Raw genomic sequence first — 22,864 nt, 5'->3', positions numbered from 1 at the left:
CCTTAAACATGCCTCAGGTGAGGGATGAGATTGAAAAGTTGGGACCTTTATATCAATCACAGCCAGTGTGAGAATTGAGACCATGCTATGTTTTCAAAACTTTACACATGGCATTGGCACCGCTGACTGCCAGCAACATTTTGCCTGTGTCTAGTTGCCTCTTGAGAAGGAGATGGTGAGCTGTCTACTTGAACAATTCCAGTTCACATGCTGTAGGTTGACCCACAATGTCCCAACGGAGGGAATTCCAGGAGTTTGATTCAGTGATGTTAAACAATGATACATTTCTTCCTCCCAACTCCAGTCTCTTCAGAGATGTAGCTTTGAATCCCATCGCTGCCAAGTCATTTTAAGCTGAAGGATTCTGCGTAACCTGAGGTGGAGGATGGGAAAAAATTGTGGCTGTAACAGTTGCTCCATATTGGAGATATTGCAGTGTTGGAGATGATTTCCTGGAATCTTTGGAGCAGTAATTACTGTTTTATAAGCTGTTGCTTTGATTATTTTGGGAAGAAATCAAAACAACAATGATTTTAAAAATGATGAAGCGAGACAAATCAGATAGCACATGGAAGGTTCGAAATGGAGACATCAAACCGAAACAGCTGAACAACCCAGGAATGACCCTGTACAGCTGTGTGACCCAGCAGTGAATGTGCATAACTGTGTGACCCAGCAAGGACCCCGAACAGCTGTGTGAGACAGCGGTGACCCTGTACAGCTGTTCTAACGGAGGGAATTCCAGGAGTTTGATTCAGTGATGTTAAACAATGATACATTTCGTCTTCCCACACTCCAGTCTCCTCAGAGATGTAGGTTTGAATCGCATTGCTGTGACCCAGCAGTCACCCTGCACAGCTGTGTTAACCCAGCAGTGACCCTGTACAGCTGTGTTACACAGCAGTGACCCTGTACAGCTGTGTGACCCAGCAATGACCCTGTACAGCTGTGTGACCCAGCAGTGATCCTGTACAGCTGTGTTACCCAGCAGTGATCCTGTACAGCTGTGTTACCCAGCAGTGATCCTGTACAGCTGTGTGACCCAGCAGTGATCCTGTACAGCTGTGTGACCCAGCAGTGACCCTGCACAGTTGTGTGACCCAGCAGTGACCCTGTACAGCTGTGTGACCCAGCAGTGACCCTGCACAGTTGTGTGACCCAGCAATGACCCTGTACAGCTGTGTGACCCAGCAGTGACCCTGTACAGCTGTGTGACCCAGCAATGACCCTGTACAGCTGTGTTACCCAGCAGTGATCCTGTACAGCTGTGTGAGACAGCAGTGATCCTGTACAGCTGTGTGACCCAGCAGTGACTCTGTACAGCTGTGTGAGACAACAGTGACCCTGCACAGTTGTGTGACCCAGCAGTGACCCTGTACAGCTGTGTGACCCAGCAGTGACCCTGCACAGTTGTGTGACCCAGCAATGACCCTGTACAGCTGTGTGACCCAGCAGTGACCCTGTACAGCTGTGTGACCCAGCAATGACCCTGTACAGCTGTATTACCCAGCAGTGAGCCTGTACAGCTGTGTGAGACAGCAGTGATCCTGTACAGCTGTGTGACCCAGCAGTGACTCTGTACAGCTGTGTGAGACAACAGTGACCCTGCACAGTTGTGTGACCCAGCAGTGACCCTGCACAGCAGTGTGACCCAGCAGTGACCCTGTACAGCTGTGAGACAGCAGTGATCCTGTACATCTGTGTGACCCAGCAGTGACCCTGCACAGTTGTGTGACCCAGCAGTGACCCTGTACAGCTGTGTTACCCAGCAGTGACCCTGTACAGCTGTGTGACCCAGCAGTGACCCTGTAGAGCTGTGTAACCCAGCAGTGACCCTGCACAGCAGTGTGACCCAACAGTGACCCTGTACAGCTGTGTGAGACAGCAGTGATCCTGTACAGCTGTGTGACCCAGCAGTGACCCTGTACAGCTGTGTGACCCAGCAGTGACCCTGTACAGCTGTGTGACCCAGCAATGACCCTGTACAGCTGTGTTACCCAGCAGTGATCCTGTACAGCTGTGTGAGACAGCAGTGATGCTGGACAGCTGTGTGACCCAGCAATGACCCTGTACAGCTGTGTTACCCAGCAGTGATCCTGTACAGCTGTGTTACCCAGCAGTGATCCTGTACAGCTGTGTGACCCAGCAGTGACCCTGCACAGCAGTGTGACCCAGCGGTGACCCTGTACAGCTGTGAGACAGCAGTGATCCTGTACATCTGTGTGACCCAGCAGTGACCCTGCACAGTTGTGTGACCCAGCAATGACCCTGTACAGCTGTGTGACCCAGCAATGACCCTGTACAGCTGTGTTACCCAGCAGTGATCCTGTACAGCTGTGTGACCCAGCAATGACCCTGTACAGCTGTGTGACCCAGCAGTGATCCTGTACAGCTGTGTTACCCAGCAGTGATCCTGTACAGCTGTGTTACCCAGCAGTGATCCTGTACAGCTGTGTGACCCAGCAGTGATCCTGTACAGCTGTGTGACCCAGCAGTGACCCTGCACAGTTGTGTGACCCAGCAGTGACCCTGTACAGCTGTATGACCCAGCAGTGACCCTGCACAGTTGTGTGACCCAGCAATGACCCTGTACAGCTGTGTGACCCAGCAGTGACCCTGTACAGCTGTGTGACCCAGCAATGACCCTGTACAGCTGTGTTACCCAGCAGTGATCCTGTACAGCTGTGTGACCCAGAAGTGACCCTGTACAGCTGTGTTACCCAGCAGTGACCCTGCACAGCAGTGTGACCTAGCAGTGATCCTGTAAAGTTGTGTGGCCCAGCAGTGACCCTGCACAGCTGTGTGACCCAGCAATAACCCTGCACAGCTGTGTGACCCAGCAATGACCCTGTAGAGCTGTGTAACCCAGCAGTGACCCTGCACAGCAGTGTGACCCAGCAGTGATCCTGTACAGCTGTGTGACCCAGCAGTGACCCTGCACAGTTGTGTGACCCAGCAGTGACCCTGTACAGCTGTGTGACCCAGCAATGACCCTGTACAGCTGTGTTACCCAGCAGTGATCCTGTACAGCTGTGTGAGACAGCAGTGATGCTGGACAGCTGTGTGACCCAGCAATGACCCTGTACAGCTGTGTTACCCAGCAGTGATCCTGTACAGCTGTGTTACCCAGCAGTGATCCTGTACAGCTGTGTGACCCAGCAGTGACCCTGCACAGCAGTGTGACCCAGCGGTGACCCTGTACAGCTGTGAGACAGCAGTGATCCTGTACATCTGTGTGACCCAGCAGTGACCCTGCACAGCAGTGTGACCCAGCGGTGACCCTGTACAGCTGTGAGACAGCAGTGATCCTGTACATCTGTGTGACCCAGCAGTGACCCTGCACAGTTGTGTGACCCAGCAATGACCCTGTACAGCTGTGTGACCCAGCAATGACCCTGTACAGCTGTGTTACCCAGCAGTGATCCTGTACAGCTGTGTGACCCAGCAATGACCCTGTACAGCTGTGACCCAGCAGTGATCCTGTACAGCTGTGTTACCCAGCAGTGATCCTGTACAGCTGTGTTACCCAGCAGTGATCCTGTACAGCTGTGTGACCCAGCAGTGATCCTGTACAGCTGTGTGACCCAGCAGTGACCCTGCACAGTTGTGTGACCCAGCAGTGACCCTGTACAGCTGTGTGACCCAGCAGTGACCCTGCACAGTTGTGTGACCCAGCAATGACCCTGTACAGCTGTGTGACCCAGCAGTGACCCTGTACAGCTGTGTGACCCAGCAATGACCCTGTACAGCTGTGTTACCCAGCAGTGATCCTGTACAGCTGTGTGACCCAGAAGTGACCCTGTACAGCTGTGTTACCCAGCAGTGACCCTGCACAGCAGTGTGACCTAGCAGTGATCCTGTAAAGTTGTGTGGCCCAGCAGTGACCCTGCACAGCTGTATGACCCAGCAATAACCCTGCACAGCTGTGTGACCCACTAGTAACCCTGTACAGCTGTGTACCCCAGCAGTGACCCTGCACAGCTGTGTGACCCAGCAGTGACCCTGCACAGCTGCGTGACTCAGCAAATACCCTGCACAGCTGTGTGACCCAGCAATGACCCTGCACGGCTGTATGACCCAGCAGTGACCTTGCACAGCTGTGTGACCCAGTAGTGACCATGTACAGCTGTGTGACCCAGCAGTGACCCTGCACAGCTGTGTGACCCAGCAGTGACACTGCACAGCTGCAGGACGCAGCAATGACCCTGCACAGCTGTGTGACCCAGCAGTGACCCTGTACAGCTGTGTGACCCAGCAGTAACCCTGCACAGCTGTGTGACCCAGCACTGACCCTGCACAGCTGCATGATCCAGCAATGACCCTGCACAGCTGTGTGACCCAGCAGTGACCCTGCACAGCTGTGTGACCCAGCAATGACCCTGCACAGCTGTGTGACCAAGCAATGACTCTGGACAGCTGTGTGACCCATCAGTGACTCTGTACAGCTGTGTGACCCAGCAATGACCCTGCAATGTTGTCTGATGCACCAAAGCCCCTGCAGAGCTGTATGATTTTGCTCGGTAAAAACAATGACTGCAGATGCTGGAAACCAGATGCTGGATCAGTGGTGCTGGAAGAGCACAGCAGTTCAGGCAGCATCTGACGAGCAGCAAAATCGACGTTTCGGACAAAAGCCCTTTATCAGGAATAATAGCAGAGAGCCTGAAGCGTGGAGAGATAAGCTAGAGGAGGGAGGGGGTGTGGAGAAAGTAGCATAGAGTACAATAGGTGAGTGGGGGAGGAGATGAAGGTGATAGGTTAGGGAGGAGGGTGGAGTGGATTGGTCGAAAAGGAGCTAGGCAGGTCGGACAAGTCCGGACAGGTCAAGGGGACAGTGTGAGCTGGAAGTTTGAAACTAGGATGAGGTGGGGGAAGGGGAATTGAGGAAGCTGTTGAAGTCCACATTGATGCCCTGGGGTTGAAGTGTTCCGAGGCAAAAGATGAGGCGTTCTTCCTCCAGGCGTCTGGTGATGAGGGAACGGCGGCGAAGGAGGCCCAGGACCTCCATGTCCTCGGCAGAGTGGGAGGGGGAGTTGAAATGTTGGGCCACGGGGCGGTTTGGTTGATTGGTGCGGGTGTCTCGGAGATGTTCCCTAAAGCGCTCTGCTAGGAGGTGCCCAGTCTCCCCAATGTAGAGGAGACCGCATCGGGAGCAACGGATACAATAAATGATATTAGTGGATGTGCAGGTAAAACTTTGATGGATGTGAATGATTTTGCTGTTTAGTAACAAATTTTTCTGGACATTGGCGTTCATTCTGAGAAAAATGAACAAACAGTAAAATTCGAAGCTGACCTTTGAGAAACCGTGTGGGGATCTCGCAACAGGGAGCAGTGAAATGGCTAGCTTTAAAGTGTAACCTTACTGTGGTTTTTGGTAAATCTACGACAGTGAGTACAAGGGGTACTTTTTGATTATATGTTTTTATTGAGATCTCTCTCTTCAATAAACTTTAATGATATAAAACAGAGGTACTAAGTTATCCTTGTTTGAGCGGCACGACAAGGCTATTTTCTGCGTCTGTCGATTAAGGTGTAAAGATGGCTTTTAGTAGAGTGATGTGCTCTTCCTGTTGGATGTGGGAGATTGGGGAGAGTTTCCAAGTTACTGATGATTACATCTGCAGGAATTGTGTTGTTTGCGAATTCTATTGGATTGCATGGATTGGTGAGAGTGGCAGGTTGAGGAAATGAGGAATTTACAGGAGCGAGGGGTGTGGTGGATGGCAGCTTCAGGAAGGGAGAAAAACTGCACAGACAGTCCGGTAGATGGGTTAACTCCAGGAAAGGTCGGCAGATAGTGCAGGAGTCTCCTGTGGCTATTCCATCTCAAACAAGTATGTTGTTTTGGAAAATGTAGGAGGTGGTGGGCTCTCAGGGAAATGTAGCACCAAGTTTTTAGTAGTGAGACTGGCTCTAATGTAACAAGGCGGTATGTCTCCTTCAAAGTGATTTCTTGTAACTAAGAGGATTGATGTGGGCAGAGTGGTGGATGTGATCCAAATGGACTTCAGCAAGGCATTCAACAAGCTTCCGCATGGTAGACTGGTTAGCAAGGTTAGATCTCATGGAATACAGAGAGAACTAGCCATTTGGATATAGAACTGGCTCAAAGGTAGAAGACAGAGGGTGGTAATGAAGGGTTGCTTTTCAGACTGGAGGCCTATGACCAGTGGAGTGCCACAAGGATCAGTGCCTGGTTCATTGATTTTTATCATTTATATAAATGATTTGGATTTGAACACAGGAAGTATTGTTGGTATGTTTGCAGATGATGCCAAAATTGTAGGTGTTGCAGACAGCAACGAAGGTTATCTCAGAGTACTACAGAATCTTGGCGAGATGGGCCAGTGGACGAAGAGTGGCAAATAGAGGTTAATTTAAATAATGCGAGATGCTGTATTTTGGAAAGGCAAATCAGGCAGGGCTTATGCACTTAACGGTAAGGTCCTCGGGAGTGTTGCTGAACAAAGAGACCTTGGAGGGCAGGTTCATAGTTCCTTGAAAGTGGAGTTGCAGGTAGATAGGATCGTGAAGAAGGCATTTAGTATGCTTTTCTTTATTGGTAAGAGCATTGAGTATAGGAGTTGGGAAGTCATGTTGTACAGGACATTGGCTAGGCCACTTTTGGAAGATTTTGTGCAATTCAGGTCTCCCTCCTCAAGGAAGGATGTTGTGAAATGTGAAATGGTGTAGAAATGATTCACAAGGATGTTGCCAGGTTGGAGGGTTTGAGTTATAGGGAGAGGCTGAATAGGCTAGGGCTGTTTTCCCTGGAGTGTCGGAGGCTGAGGGGTGACCTCATAGAGGTTTATAAAATCATGAGAGGCATGGATCAGGTAAATAGACAAGGCCTTTTCGCTGGGGAGCCCAGAACTAGAGAGCATAGGTTTAGGGTGAGAGGGGAAAGATATAATGGACGCCTAAAGGGGCAACATTTTCATGCAAAGGGGGGTACATGGATGGAATAAGCTGCCAGAGGAAGTGGTGGAGGCTGATATGGTTACAACATTTAAAATTCATCTGGATATGTGTATGAATAGGAAGGGTTTAGAGGGATATGGGCCATGTACAGGCAAAAGGCACGAGATAGAGATGAATTGGATGGAATGGTCTATTTCCATGCTGTACATCTCTATGACTATGACTCATCTAAAAGCTGCAATTTTGACTTCCTGCTTCCTGATTAATCTTAAATCTTCCCAATTCTGACAAAACTCAGCAGATTGGGGCGTATCTGTGGGAGAGAAAACAGCATTAACCTTTCGAGTCCCCTTCTTCAGAACAGGAACATTGAATAGGGAGCTGGACAGATTCCTGAAGAAGCAGGGAATAGAGGGATATGGAGTGTGTGGAGGCAGAAGGGTTTTAGTTCAGAAAGTTTCATACATCAATACAGGCTCGATGGGCCGAAGGGCCTGTTCCAGTAATGTACTGTTGTTTGTTAAAACACGAACTCTGTTTTCTCTCCAGGGATGCTGCCAGATGTGCTGAGTTTCTCCAGCAATTTCTGTTGTCGCTTCAGGTTTGCAGCCTCCGCGGTTCTTTGTTTTATATGAGTAACTTGTGCTTTGTGAAAGAGGACAATGATTGAAGTATTATTACTGTTTAGAGGCCTTTTTTGTAATGGAATTCTGTGTTTATTCACAGGTCAGCCTTTTGAAACTGCACAGATTATGTATTTGGCTGTGAGCAATATCGTCTGTTCCATCATATTTGGAGACCGTTTTGATTATAACAATGAAGTATTTATCCATCTAACAAACATGGTTAATGAGAACACGAGACTGTTGGGAACAGCTCCAATACATGTAATTGTCGTTTTGTGGTATTGTACTCAGGCTGAGTGTTGAGGTCATTTGCAATTTGGTGTGTGTGACGGTTTCCACATCTGACTTGTTACAGGTTGAAGACTCTTGTTAACATTGTGTCTCAGCCATAAATGCTGATATGTGAGACAGACCTACGTGGGCTAAATTGGAAAACTTTTCGTCAGAAAATAAACGTGGAAATCTATTTTAAAATAAAGCAAAGAACTGCAGCATTGCTGGCAATCAGAAAATGGTTGGGAAGTTGCTGGAAAGACCCAGGAGGTCTGGTAGTCTCTGAGGAGAGAAAGTTTCAGGTCCAATGGCCCTCCTTCAGCACTGACAAAATTAACCTGGCCTGGCACTGAACGTGTTGTCACCGTAATGAGTTTTCTGAACTCATTTAGAATGAAGTGAGGCATTTTATAGAATCACAGAAAGATTCCCCGAAGTGGAACCATTCTCCCAGACTCTTGATATGGAGAGGGAGTGGGTGGGGTCGGGGTGTGGTGGGGGGGAGGTGGGGTAATGCTTTCAAGAGATGTGATTCCCTCAGCTTCCCACATGAAGGAAAATGATGCAAGTGACATCAACCTGGGGGGGCCGGGTTCAAATCCTGCTGTGGTGGATGGCGGAATTTCAATTCGCTTTAACAATACAAATCTGGATTTAAGAGTATAATGATGAATATAATTGGCAAGAAAAGCCCAGCTGGTCCACTAATTTGGAGGAAATCTGCTGTCCTTACTTGGTCTGACCTGTATCTGAGTTTTGGAATCCATATGTAACAGATGATAGCTGATAGGTCACCCATTCTGGATGAGAGCTAAAGCATTCAAACTAAAGCTGTAAATTTGGAGGGTTTATGGGTTGGGGTGGGGGCACTGAGGAGAGGAGAGGAAGTGCGGTGTTGCCATGACAATCTCCTATCTCCCATGAAGCATCACTGAATGTAAGTAGTTGCTGCACTGACCGTGGACGAGCGATCACTGGATCCTCCAAAGGCCTGATCCTTATGTTTTTGTTCCAATCCAGCTGTTCAACTCTTTCCCATCTCTGGGATTTCTGATTCCGAGCCGCAGGGAGATTATTCAAAATCTCGTGAAGGTGCATGAAATCATTGAAGATTTCTTCAAAGCTGCCAAAGAGACGTTGAGCGAGAACAGCATCCAGACACTCAGCGAGGCCTTAATTCTGAGGCATCAGCAGGTATAGTGACACACCTCTTCAGCAGTAAGGGGAATCTCCCCAGATTTCAGACTCCACACCAGGACTTGGTGGGTTTTGATGGAGGAAGATTCTGTGTCAAACATCTGTTAAAATGTCGCTCAGTGCTGCCCCTCGTTTCTGGATACAACTACGAATGTGTAGCTTCAAGCGCTCACTATATCTGATTATTTATCTCATCGTAGTGCTCATGACATCACATGGATGCTCAATGTGTCCAGAATATAGCATTGATGGTGTGTGAGCTTCAATCTTGCAAAAGTCAACACGGAAAGTCTCATGAGTAATATAACTGAGGAGAGGTCTTTCCTAATTTTACACATTATTTTCCCCGAACACTGCCCTTGAAATTACACCTGGATCTGTTGTTCAGTGCTTTGGAGCCACACTATTCTCATTTTGACTAGGAAATCAATCTCTTTAATGAATTTAAACCCCACATTCATTAAGTCCTGCCCCTTCATCTCTGCTTAGCTGCCAGAGTGAATTGAAACCTAATGGTGAACTTAGACAGGAGAGGCAACTTTCATTCAGAGAATTGGAGGGTGATACAGCAGAGGGAAAGGTCGCTCGGCCCATCATATCGATAGCTGCTCCCTGGTAGAGCTATCCCACTCCCCTATTCTTTCTCCACTGCCTTGTCACTTTTTTCCCTTCAAGTTTATCCCCGACTCTCGTGTGAATGTAGCTTTGTGTCTGTGTCAGGAATTCCAGTCACTCAGCATCGCATTACAGTAGAGTGCTCCTTGTTGCCCCCTCCTACTGGATTTGTCCCTGACCCACCCTGCTCCTGCAATCATCTCTCGTTACTTATCCAGTCAAACCCATTCATGATTTCCAACGGTTCTATCGAATCTCCTCTTGATCTTCTCCCCTTCAGTAAATCTGCCCTGCACCCATGCCCCAGCATTGACATTTTCCCAAAAGTGTGACACCAGAACTGGATGCAATATTCCAGCTGAGGCCTCACCAGATTTTTATATATATTTGTATATAAAACAGAATGGTGTGGGTTAACTTCCTGATGTACGTACTCAGTCCAACAAAAGCTGTAAAGTTGCTTTAAAGGACTTCTCGACCTGTCCCTCCACCTTCAAATTGGTGAAGTCTATTGCCTCCCCAAAGCCTGACCATGAGTGAGTGTATTTCTCCTCCCTCCACTTCCCATTTCCCTGCATTGTATTCCATCTGCCAAGTCTGTCATTGTCATCGTGACGTTCATGACCAGAGGCTGGAAGGATCACTATCCTCGGGCACACATACCCCTGTCTAGACATTTATGGAGCTGAATATTTTCCTGAAGGAGGCGACACACTCTCCTTTGTTTCATTTTATCTTGAAGGAGCTGGGAGGTGAAGATTTAGAGAGTAAGAAAAAGGATATCGTGGTTACAATCGCTGACCTGTTGCTGCTGGCACAGAAACCACCGCCACTACCCTCTGCTGGGGACTTCTTCTGATGGTAAACTACCCAGAAATCCAGAGTAAGGAATCCTTCACTCTGTGTTTGTTAGTTTGGTGGTTGTGCCTAAATTGGCATCTGAATCTAATATAATATTGTTACTTGTATAATTGTATCTTGTTGCTTGTAATGTATATAGATGTTTGGGAGGGGAATGCAGACATGGTCTGATTGATGCGTTTGTGGATGACACACAGTTCAGGGGTGCTGTGGATGGTAAGGAGGATTGTCAGAGGATACAGCAGGATAGAGATTGGTTGGAGAGTTGGGTGGAGAAATGGCAGATGGAGTTTAATCCAGACAAATGGAAGGTGATGCATTTCGGGAGATCGAATGCAGGAGGGAAGTACTGCACACAGTAAATGGCAGAAACCTTCGTAGCACCAACATACCGAGGCATTTGGTGTGCAGGGCCACAGTTCCCTGAAAGTGACAACACAAGTTGATAAGGAGGTCAAGAAGACATCTGGGCGTGCTTGGCTTCACTGGTCAGTGATAGAGGATGAATAATTAGCAAGTCATGTGGCAGTGGTGTGGTACTTTAGTGAGGCCACATTTGGAATATTGTGTACAGTTCTGGTCGCCACACTCCCAGAAGGATGTGGAGGCTTTGGAGAGGGTTCAGAAATGGTTGATAAGGATGTTGCCTGGTGTAGAGGGCATTAGCCATGAGGAGACAGTGGAAAAACTCAGTTGTTTTCACTATAATTTCAAAGGATGAGGGGTGACCTGATAGATGTTTACAAATTATGAGAGGCATGGATAGATGGAGTCCTTAATGACAGTTCCTGGGTGACATCAATTTAAGGTAAAAGGGGGTAAGTTTAACAAAAATATGAGAGCCAAATATTTTTTACCCAGAGGGTGGTAAGTGCCTGGAGGAGGTGGTGGAGGTGGAGACAATAGTAACGTTTAAGAGACATCTTGACAATTGAGGAACAGGCAGGGAATAGAGGGATACTGACCACGTAGAGGCAAAAGGGTTTTAGTTGGAAAGGCATCACGTGTCAGCACAGTCTTGTTGGGCCGAAGGGCCTGTTTCTGGGCTCTACTCTCCTTTGTTTTGTTTTAGTCAGTCCTTTATGTTCCCTGAGGGAGGTTAGTTCCTGTCATGAGTGTCTTGGCACGTGGCATTTCATATCTACATCTGGTGCTCAAACCCACCCTCCCCTCAGGGTAAAATACTGACCCCTGTAAGAATCTGATTGAGAATAAGACAAGACATTGTCAGTCAGGAACCCAGTGACCATCAAGAGCAATACTGAAACAGCTCTGGGCTCAGCACGATGTTGGCCATCACAATCAGAAACCCCTCCAATGGTTGGGATTAGAAAGAGCTGATCATTAGTGAGCCAGCACGTGGAGTCTTCCTGAGCTTGAGCCCAAGGTGACACCTCTGGGCACAGAGGAGACAACTTTCATTGCAGGTTCTGGGATGATTCCCAGGGTGACGTTCATAAAGACACAAAATCAATATTGACACATCTCATCAATCCACATTTTAAATTCTGTATTTGATTTCTGCCCTGGAATTGGAGCACAAAAACTTATTAAACACCAGAGAAAATGCTAGACCTGGGAGTGCAGGTTTGAAAGAGAGCAGAGCTATAACCTGTTGACAATGTGGCACAGTCATACTCCTGCATCTACACACCAATCCCACTAGGTGGAGCCTTGCAGTCCAGCACTGAGCTCCATACCTGGATCGATGTTCGGAGAATTATCCAATTTATCACAATTTTCCTGAGTTTAAGCCCAGGTGAACATCCCAGTAGCTGCACAGTGAACCCTCCAATCTTGTGGATCATTGTGGTCAAGGGGAACCAACAGCATGGAATGTGGAGACAGAGCATTGATAAGCCTCGAACAAGTTGTATCCAAGACCTCTCTCGCTCTCTGACAGAGAGACAAAGCCTCCCTCAGGGACATCGGGAATCCAACAGAATTGGCAGATCCTCTGTCAGTCTGATTCACTTGGGTAAATAATTACCTCACTGTCTGATTCCCAATTGGACTGAAGGCAAGAAGGCTTTATGTAGGTTGAGGTGAACAGTTATCCCAATAAACAGGTCACTGCAGAGGGGATGGGCCACTTGGATTGATTTGTTATACTTTCGATCTCGGTTGAGGGGGGAATACTCTGGGGGTGGCCCTAAAATGTCCCTCCTGGGATCATCCTGCCCCTGCCGAGTTTCCTGCCCAGCACTTTGTTTGTGGAAATTATGACACTCGACAAATCAGCACTTTCAATCGGTACCTTCTCAAGGGTAATAAATATGAATAGTGGTATGGAATTATTTTAAATAGATTGTCAAATTGTCCTCAGTAGTGAACAATAAAAATTTACCTTGGAGGTTAGCACACAGTGGGTGGTATCACATCAGCTGTGTGTTTGGGGCAGTTTGATGTTTATGCCTGTCAGAGTTGATGAAGTAAAGTATTGAGAGGGGAATGTACTGGCAATGGAACTGATCGAGCCCGTTCCGTGTCACTCAACAACACAAAGTTCTCCACTTCAGTTCATTCTGCAGTAAACTGTTACCCTCCATCCAAAGATCTTTACCTTTTTGTCTGTTTCAGGGAAAGTTCAAGATGAAATTGATCGGGTGATAGGAGCTGGTCGATTCCCGAGGACAGAAGACCAGAGACACATGCCCTACACTGAGGCTGTGATTCACGAAATCCAGAGGTTTGCCAACATTGTCCCGAACCTTGCTCATTCGACAACCGAGGACACACATTTCAGAGGGTATTTCCTTCCAAAGGTATCAGAGATACAAGGCTTACTTTTCACAATTTGTGCCACTTGGAGCATTGTTCGAGACAAAAGAAACTGCAGAGACTGGAAACCAAAATAAACAAACAGGAGGCTGGAAGGACACAGCAAGTCAGGCAGCACCAGGAGGTGGGGAAGTGGGTGTTTCGGGTGTAACCCTTCTTCAGGACTGGGGGTGGGGGTGAGGGGGTGGGGTGGGGGAGGGGGGGTCAGAGTGGTGAGGTGGAATAGGTGAATACAGGGAGAGGGCACGATCTGGTTGGTCGATGGGAGGAATGTATCCAGTTGGTAAAAGGAAGGAAGGGTCAATCCGAGGAATGGAAGGGAGGGGGAGGGGCTGGGAAGGGAGTCAGGGGATGGAGAGAGAGGTTATTTGAAATTGGAGACCTCAACGATGAGTCCTCCTGGCCGTAGGCTGCCCAGGCAGAAGATGAGGTGTTGTTCCTCCAACTTGTGGTCTGGCAATGGTAAAGGTTGAGGATGATCATATTGGAGAGGGAGTGGGAAGGGTTATTAAAATGGACAGTGACTGGGAGGTCAGGTCGGCCCCTGTGGGCCCGGCTGAGAGGTTCAGTGAACCGTTCCTTAAGTTTACATTTGGCCTCCCCAGTGTAGAGAAGACCACATTGGGAGGACCTGATACTGTAAACTAGGTTGGAAGTGAGGCAGGTGAACCTCTGACTGACCTGGAAGGACAGTTTGGGGCCCTGGAGGGAGGTGAGGAAAGTGGTGTACCAGCAGGTTTTGCACCTTTTCCGGCTGCAGGGGAGGTACCATGGGTTGGATGTGGGGTGATGGGGAGATGTTGGTGGGAGAGTGGCACAAACCAAGGACTGTTGAAGGGAACATTTTTTTCCTGAGGGCAGAGAGGGGTGGGGAGGGGGAGATGATCTTGGGGTTGGGTCTAGTTGGAGTTGGCCAAACTGACCTCCCAACCACTGCCTATTTCAATTCCCCTTCCCATACCCTCTCCGACATGTCCATTATCCTCCACCTCAACATTGAACTCTCCAATTTCAAACAACCTCCCTTCCCAGACCCTCCCCCTCTCTTCCACTGCTCCCTGCCACCCGGCCCACTTCCTACCCAAAATCCTCCCCGACATCCCCCCCACCTTTATCTGCAGCTCCCCTCACCCCCCACCCCAGTCCTGAAGAAGGGTTCTACTTGGAACATTGTCACCATGGTAATAATATTATGGTACTTTCTGAATAAATACAGGAACTGAGTTAGAAGGGAAACAAATTAAAAGGGGAAATTTCAATGTTGAGAATTGCTAATAAAAAAGTCACATCGAAGGTTCCCATCACACAACCTCAACAGTGAAAAATGAGGCCATTTCTCCCATCTTATCTGTACTAGCTCTCTTTAGCATTTTGACAGAACCAAACACCTGCCTTTCCCCCATAAGCCATTGGTCCTATTGAAATAATCATCAAGTGCTCTCCTGAATGCCTCATGTGACCCTGCCTTGACCATACTTCATTCCAAACCCAGTCACGAACTGTGGGAAGAGGTTTGATTTTAAATCTCACCTCACATTTGTATTTTTTAAAATGCGTCAAATCGCACCTCACACATGCTTTTTTTCAAAATGTGGTTAAAATGTGCCATCTGACTCTCAATCCTGTTACAAACACTTTGCACTCATCAATGAAAAGGGTAACATTATTGTTTTTTTCTTTTCTTTCTTTTTTCTGTCGGGGAAGGGGATAGGATGGCCAGTGACAAGTACTGCCCTTCACATCAAAGGGCAGTGCTGTGTGATCAAAACAGTGAAGGGGAGGGTAGGGACGACACTCTCGTTTATTTTTTTTTATTTTTTTGTCTTTTTTTAACCCCCACACTACCGCCTAACCGCGGTGGTGCTTATTTTTTCCCCAGCACCCATGGTGTGTGTCCAGGTGTGAGACACATTGAAAGACACAAAGCGCATGGATCTTTATTCAATTTCCACCACCAGGAAGATAGGAAAACACTCGAGTGGCCAGTGACAAGTACTGCCCTTCACATCAAAGGGCAGTGCTGTGTGATCAAAACAGTGAAAGGGAAGGTAGGGACTAAATCAAAATAGAGTTGGAGGGAGAAACAATGCACTCCACTCCCTGTGGCGCCCACCTCTCCCTGAACAACTCCAGGGTGTTGGTGGACACCGCGTGCTCCTTCTCCAAGGACACCCGGGCCCTAACGTAACTACGGAAGAGGGGCAGGTAACATTATTGTTAATGAATGAGAGGAGAGTGCTGATTGGTTGGCCAGTAGACTCTGATTAGCAGAGGTCAAAGCAAATGCACCAGTTAATGATGACTGGTGCTTAACTGCCAAGCTCTGTTTAAGTTTTAAACTAGGTAGGTTGACTATGATTGCCCTGAAGAGTGAACTGGAGAGAGGCAGTCACCTGTTTTATTGAATTGAACAGGCACAATCTATGTACGTGTTCCTTCTGTCAGCAAACAGCAGGGCCCTGTGCACTAATCTACCCAGCCTCCACTGCAGATAAATGTGTCCCACTGCAGGCCAAACAGCAAATTGGATTTTAGGAACTGAGTTTCTTTAATCGTGGGGAAGAGCCGCTACATTTGACAATAAGGTGGAGTCGGTTATAACCTGAGGTATCTAGTGAAACTAACAGGATCAGGGAGAAAACTGGGTTTTCCACATCCTGCATGACTCACTCTCCATTAAACACAGGCACAGTAACACATTCAGAACGACTTTCCGTGCATTTCAGGGAACGTCCGTTATTCTTTTACTGACCTCGGTGCTGTACGATAAAACCCAATGGGAAAAGCCCCACCAGTTTAACCCGGCTCACTTCCTGGATGCTGATGGGAATTTTGTGAAGAGAGACGCCTTCATGCCTTTCTCTGCAGGTAACCGGTTGTAAAAGGGGCCGTGTGTTCCGTTACTAAAAAATTCCCATTTCTGAAGTGAGGCAACTGACTGTGGAGAGCCAGCTCTGATTTGAACTGGGAGCAAGCTCCAAAATTTCACAATGGGTTGAGCTCCCCCATTTGGCTCTTACTTCATCCACGGTATGTGGGTGTCACTGGCTAGGCCCAGGATTTATTGCCCGTGCCCAAGTCGCCCCTTGAGAAGGTGGTGGTGAGCTGGTGTCTTGACCCGCTGCAGTCCATGCGCTGGAGACAAATGCTGTTACGGAGGGAACTCCACAATTCTGAGCCAGCGATACTGAAGGAAGGGGGAGATGGAAAAGGCAGGGCAGTGGATGTGAAGAATGTGGGATGAGCCATTATCCTATTGAATGGCAGAACAGACTCGAGGGGCCGAATGGTCTGCTCCAGTTCTTATTTCTCGTGGTCTTAAGGTCAGGATGGTGAGTGACTCGGAGGGACTGTAGTGTTTCAAGAAGCCAGCTCACATCACCTTCTCAACGGGCCAAATCAGGAATGGACAATAAGTGCTGGGCCCAGACAGTGACGTTCATGTTCCATGAGTGAATAAGGAAAAGGGAAGTTAAATACGAAGGCTATGACCAGTAATGTCAACTAATTCAGCTCAGGAGGTGGCACAGGTCCTGCGATCCCATAGGGGTTTGGTGGGACCACACTCAGTCACAGTTTTGGTCTCTCCACCCAAGGAAGGGTAAAGTTACCTTAGAGAGAGTCACTGAGCTGACTCCTGGAACAGGGTCTTGGTGCTCTATTCCTTAAAGACATTGAAAGAAGGATAATTCTTCAGGCCCTGGAGAGGGGATGTGTCATAGAGTCATAGAGATGTACAGCATGGAAACAGACCCTTCAGTCCAACCCATTCATGCCGACCAGGTATCCCAATCCAATCTCGTCCCACCTGCCAGCACCCTGCCCATATCCCTCTAAACCCTTCCTATTCATATACCCATCCAAATGCTACTTAAATGTTGCAATTGTACCAGCCTCCACCACATCATCTGGCAGCTCATTCTATACACGCACCACCCTCTGGGTGAAAAGGTTGCCCCTTAGGTCCCTTTTATATCTTTCCCCTCTCACCCTAAACCTATGCCCTCTAGTTCTGAACTCCCTGACCCCATGGAAAAGACTTTGTCTATTTACCCTATCCATGCCCCTCATAAATTTGTAAACCTCTATAAGGTCACCCCTCAGCCTCCAACACTCCAGGGAAAACAGCCCCAGCCTGTTCAGCCTCTCCCTATAGCTCAAATCCTCCAACCCTGGCAACATCCTTGTAAATCTTTTCTGAGCCCTTTCAAGTTCCACAACATCTTTCTGATAGGAAGGAGACCAGAATTGCACGCAATATTCCAACAGTGGCCTCACCAAGTCCTGTACAGCACCAACATGACCTCCCGACTCCTGTACTCAATACTCTGACCAATAAAGGAAAGCATAACAAACGCCTTCTTCACTATCCTATGTACCTGTGACTCCACTTTCAAGGAGTTATGAACCTGCACTCCAAGGTCTCTTTGTTCAGCAACATTCCCTCGGACCTTATTATTAAGTGTATAAGTCCTGCTAAGATTTGCTTTCCCAAAATGCAGCATCTCGCATTTATCTGAATTAAATTCCATCATTTCTGTTCAATGGACAGCCTCACAGTAAAGGAGTGTCCATTTCGGATGGGGAGAGGACAATGTTCTCTCACTCAGAGTGGGGTGTGTCTTTGGAATTCCCTGCCCTGAGGGTCTGTGCATGTTCAGTCATTGAGTAGATTCAGGACCAGGCTATTGGATCCGAACTAAATGGATAGGAATGGAGAAGGTTTGGGAAGGTGGGGTGGAGGGAGCAGATCAGCCAGGTTCTTATTGAATGAGCAAAGAGCATGAAGGGCCGAATGTACTCCCAGCTGTTCGAGTTCTGTCTGTACGGGGATAGAGAGACACACTGTGGGAATGAGATTGCTTGCAGTTGGTGACCATTGGGATGGTTTCAGCGATGGGGGTTTGGAAGATGGTGGTCTATGAACAGACTCTGTGTGTGTGTGTGTGTGTGTGAGTGGGTGGGAGTGTGTGGGGGGGTCAGTGTGGGTCTGAGTGTGTGTTGGTGTGTGTCTGTGTCTATGCGTGTTTGTGTGTGTCTGTGTGTGTATGTGTGTGTGTGTCTGTGTATGTGTGTGTGTCTGTGTGTGTGTATATGTGTGTGTATATGTATGTGTGTGTGTGTCTGTGTGTGCGAATGTGTGTGTCTGTGTGTGTATGTGTGTGTGTCTGTGTGTGTATGTGTGTGTGTATATGTGTGTGTATATGTGTGTGTGTCTGCCTGTTTGTGTGTGCGAGTGCGTGTGTGTGTCTGTGTGTGTATGTGTGTGTGTGTATATGTGTGTATATATGTGTGTGTGTGTATATGTGTGTATATATGTGTGTGTGTATGTGTCTCTGTGTGTGTCTCTGTGTGTGTCTGTGTGTGTGTCTGTGTGTGTGTGTGTATATGTGTGTGTGTGTCTGTGTGTGTGTCTGTGTGTGTGTGTGAGTGTGTCTGTGTGTGTGTGTGTGTGTGTGTTGGGTGAGGTACTGACCGTCCCCTGTTCTTTTTCAGGTCACAGGGTGTGCGCTGGTGAGGCACTGGCTAAAGTGGAGCTTTTCCTGTTCTTCACCACCCTGCTGCAGAAGTTCCACTTCCAGGCCCCACCAGGTGTGACAGACCTGGACACCAGCCCGAGAACCGGCTTAGTGTCCAACCCGAAACCCCACCGGGTTTGTGCTGTGTCTCGCTGATGGGACCCAGCGACAGGCCCAGTCGGTCTTTCACTGCTGGGTTTATAAAGGTGGGAGCTGCAGCACAAAGTGTGAGGCAGCACCAGAACCGGATTACCCTGTCTCTATGTGACGTGGCACACAATCATTTACTCTTCATACAAATCTATATCGTCCCACCTTCACTTCGGTAACGATAATGTTTCCAGGGAATCGGCTGAGAATGTTCTCCCATTACAAAAGGAGGCAGGCATTTCATTGAGGGTTTGAATGCTCTTTGCAAATTAACTCAGACCCCATTCCAAACCTGTCTGACTGATTCATTTTGAGGCGAATCCTTGCTTTTTGGAGCATTACATTCATTGAGGTATTTGAACGGATGCATTGCAATGACTGAATGATTAAACCATGTTCCCGAATCTTGCAATAATTCGCATTTCTCTCTGAATTGTTTGTTTGGGAGGTTTCACACAGCCTAGTCAGACTGGTCGGTCTAGTTCCATACAAACCTAATTGTGTAAAAACTATCAGATTAATATGAATAACTGAATGGTTTAACCATGTTCGCTATTAGAGTCGGACACTCATAGAGATGTACAGCACAGAAACAGGCCCTTCAGTCCAGCTTGTCCATGCTGACCAGATATCCCAACCTAATCTAATACCTTTTGCCTGCACTTGGTCCATATCCCTCCAAACCCTTCCTATTCATACACCCATCCAGATGCCTTTTAAATGTTGTAATTGTTCCAACCTCCACCACTTCCTCTGGCAGCTCATTCCATACACTCAACAGTCTCTATGTGAAAAAATTGTCCCTCAAGTCCCTTTTAAATCTTACCCCTCTGACAGTAAACCTAAACCCCTCGCGTTTTAGGCTCCCTACCTTGCGGAAATGACATTGGCTGTTCACTCTCTCCATATCCTTCATGGTTTTTGTAAACCCCTAGAAGGTCACCCCTCAGCCTCCGACACTCCAGTAAAACCAGCCCCAGCCTATGCAGCCTCTCCCTGTAGCTCAAATCCTCCAATCCTGGCAACATCCTTGTAAATCTTTTCTGAATCCTTTCAGGTTTCACAACATCCTGAAAGGGGGGGGGGAATGGGTCTGGGTGGGTTACTCTTCAGAGGGTCAGTGTGGACTTGTTGGGCTGAATAGCCTGTTTCTGTCCTGTGAGGATTCTACTCTATGAATAGTGCCCAGAGTGTGGGGCCTGGACTGGTGGCTGGTTGCTTGCTGTTTTGAGTCAGAGCATGGAGACCAGAACTGAACACAGTATTCCAAAAGGGCCCTAACCAAGGTCCTATACAACCACAGCATGACCTCCAACTCCTATACTGAAGTGAATTGTTAATCTGCGACAGCCCATTTTGCTCTCTGTAATAATTGAGGAGTCACAGCTGGAAAGGAAAATTGTTTCTTATTGGACACCAAAATAGAGCCACTACTTGTTTTGTATATGAGCCAGTCCCAGCCTGGGGCAGACGCACCCCTGAGTCTGCAGCACGATGGTCCTGTGGTTAGCACTGCTGCCTCACAGCCCCAGGGACTCGGGTTCGATCCCAGCCTCGGGCGATTGTCTGTGTGGAATTTGCACAGTCTCCCTGTGTCTGTGTGGGTTTCTTTCCACTATCCAAAGATATGCAGGTAAGGCTGGATTGGCTGTGCTAAATTACCCCACAGTGTTCAGGGATTTGGTTAGATGCATGAGTCAGGGGTAAATGTAGAGTAACAGAGTGGGGGAATGGGTCTGAGTGGGTTACTCTTCAGAGGGTCAGTAAGGACTTGTTGGGCTGAATGGCCTGTTTCCGTCCTGTGAGGATTCTACTCTATGAATAGTGCCCAGAGTGTGGGGCCCGGACTGGTGGCTGGTTGCTTGCTGTTTTGAGTCAGAGCATGGAGATGAGCAGGTTTGTACTTTACCTCTGTTACACAGGCTCATGTATATCACACTGAGAGGCCACATGATAGAGAATTCATGGTGCCTTTTTGAACACCTCTGTATCCCTGGGTCTGTCGCTTAAACAGATCTCTGCTCGCAACTCACAGCATCCCCGGGAATGGGTCAGACCAAGATTAATCTTTGTGCATTTAGGGAAGAGATAGAATCCCCACATTCGGCCCAACAGGTCCACACCAATCCTCCAAAGAGGATCCTACCCACACCCATCCTCAACCCTAACCCTGCCCTCCTCGTGGCTAATGCACCATCCTGCACATCCCTGGATACTGTGGACTATTTAACACAGGCCAATCCACCCTGACCCACAGCCCTGAACACTCTGGGCAATTTACTGTGCCAATCTATCGAACCTGCACATCCCTGGACACCATGGGTAATCCACCTAAGCTGCACATCTTTGGACTGTGGGAGGAAACTGGAGCACCTGGAGGAAACCCACTCAGACATGGGGAGAATGTGCAAACTCCACACAGACAGTTGCCCGAGGGTGGGATTGAACCCGGGTCCCTGCCGGCTGCTGTGCTAACCACTGAGCCACCGTGCTGTCCCTAGATTTCCACTGTCTTTCTCTCCCTTCTATGTCACCTTCTCCTGCTATTGCTGAAGGCATCTCACTGACATAACAATGTAGGAACACAAGAAGTGGGAATGGGACTGACCAATTGAACCCCTTGATTGAATATGACCAAGGCTGAACTCATCTTGGCTTCAACTCCACGTTGCTGCCCACTCTCCATATCCCTTCAACCCATCACTAATTAAACATCTGTCTATCTCCTGCTCAACTTTAATCAATGTCCTGGCATCCACCACATCCGTCCACATTCAACAGAGATTTCCACACACAACTGTGTCCGTTGCTCCTGATGCGGTCTCCTCTACATTGGGGAGACAGAATGCCAATTTGTGGAACATTTCATGGAATATCTCTGGGATACCTGCACCAAACAATCCCACCACACTGTGGTCAACCACTTCAACTCCCCCTCCCACTCCCGCAAGGATTTGCAAGTCCTGGGTCTCCTCCACCACCAAATTCTGGCCACCCGCTGCCTGGAGGCAGAATGCCTCATCTTCTGCCTTGGGGCCCTCCAACCACACGGAATCAATGTTGATTTCACCAGTTTCCTTAATTCCCCTCCAATTCCAGATCCAACTTTCCAACTCGGCACCTCCCTCTTGAACTATCTTACCTGTCCATCTTCCTTCCCACCTATCCGTTCCACCCTCCACTCTGTCACCGTCACCCTCCCCTTCATCGACCTATTGCATTCCCAGCTGCCTTCCCCCCCAGTCTCACCCACTCTCCCATTTATCTCTCAGACCCCTTGGGCATTCCCTCTCATTCCTAATGAAGATCTTATGCTTGAAACATTGACTCTCCTGCTCCTCGGATGCTGCCCGACCAGCTGTGCTTTTCCATCACGACACTCTCGACTCTGATCTCCAGCATCTGCAGTCCTCACTTTCTCCTGCTGCCAGATCTGCTGAGTTTCTCCACCCAGACCCCGATGTTTGCAGCAGATTTCCAGCACACACTGTATTTGACATTACTTTTCCCAGGTCTCAGACCTCAGTGGTATTTCGAAACAGGGGCTCGGAAAAATTGCTTGAGTGAAGGAAAATGCAGAAGTGGCATTCATGGGGAGGTAATAAATGGCAGAGAGAAAATCGTACGTGTGGAGAGAATTGCAAGTAAGTGTAGGAATTATGTAGGATAGGGACAATCAGGTGGCAGTTACTGCGGTATGGAACAATGTGAAAGGGGGGAAGTGATGATTGGAAGGGGTATCTGTGGGGTGAGTGAACGAAAGCTCAATAAACATGGGACTGCCCAGAGCAAAATGGCAGAAGGTCTCTCAAGGATGCTCCCTCTGCTGGACAAATACAGAATCGTCTTCTCTGTGGATTGTAAACCAGGGGAGGGGGTGGGGAGGGGGTGGGGAGGTGGTGGGTGGGATAGAGAGAA

General features: G+C 48.3%; 2 protein-coding genes and 1 pseudogene across 3 annotated transcripts in view; 2 read left to right on the top strand and 1 right to left on the bottom strand.

Annotated features, from left to right (window-relative positions):
- Positions 1-19,417, top strand: part of LOC148140882 (cytochrome P450 2K1-like) — a 33,968-nt pseudogene extending 14,551 nt beyond the window's left edge. The window contains exons 4-9 of the transcript XR_015753090.1: positions 7,651-7,811; positions 8,844-9,017; positions 10,378-10,518; positions 13,077-13,261; positions 16,004-16,145; positions 18,774-19,417. The product of XR_015753090.1 is annotated as a cytochrome P450 2K1-like (transcript). The remainder of the gene's footprint in view (positions 1-7,650; positions 7,812-8,843; positions 9,018-10,377; positions 10,519-13,076; positions 13,262-16,003; positions 16,146-18,773) is intronic.
- The window catches only part of LOC148140874 (class I histocompatibility antigen, F10 alpha chain-like), a 275,899-nt gene that overhangs the window by 31,533 nt on the left and 221,502 nt on the right, over positions 1-22,864 (bottom strand). The gene's annotated exons all lie outside the window — the stretch shown is intronic.
- Positions 1-22,864, top strand: part of LOC148140878 (H-2 class I histocompatibility antigen, alpha chain-like) — a 450,761-nt gene that overhangs the window by 370,192 nt on the left and 57,705 nt on the right. The window lies entirely within an intron of this gene.

Source organism: Chiloscyllium plagiosum, unplaced genomic scaffold (genome assembly GCF_037043375.1).
Source record: "Chiloscyllium plagiosum isolate Xiang-an unplaced genomic scaffold, Cpla_swu_hap1 HiC_scaffold_35, whole genome shotgun sequence".
Taxonomy (NCBI): Eukaryota; Metazoa; Chordata; class Chondrichthyes; order Orectolobiformes; family Hemiscylliidae; genus Chiloscyllium; species Chiloscyllium plagiosum.
The sequence above is the reverse complement of the archived record's forward strand: the minus strand, read 5'-3'. Positions and strand labels throughout refer to the sequence as shown.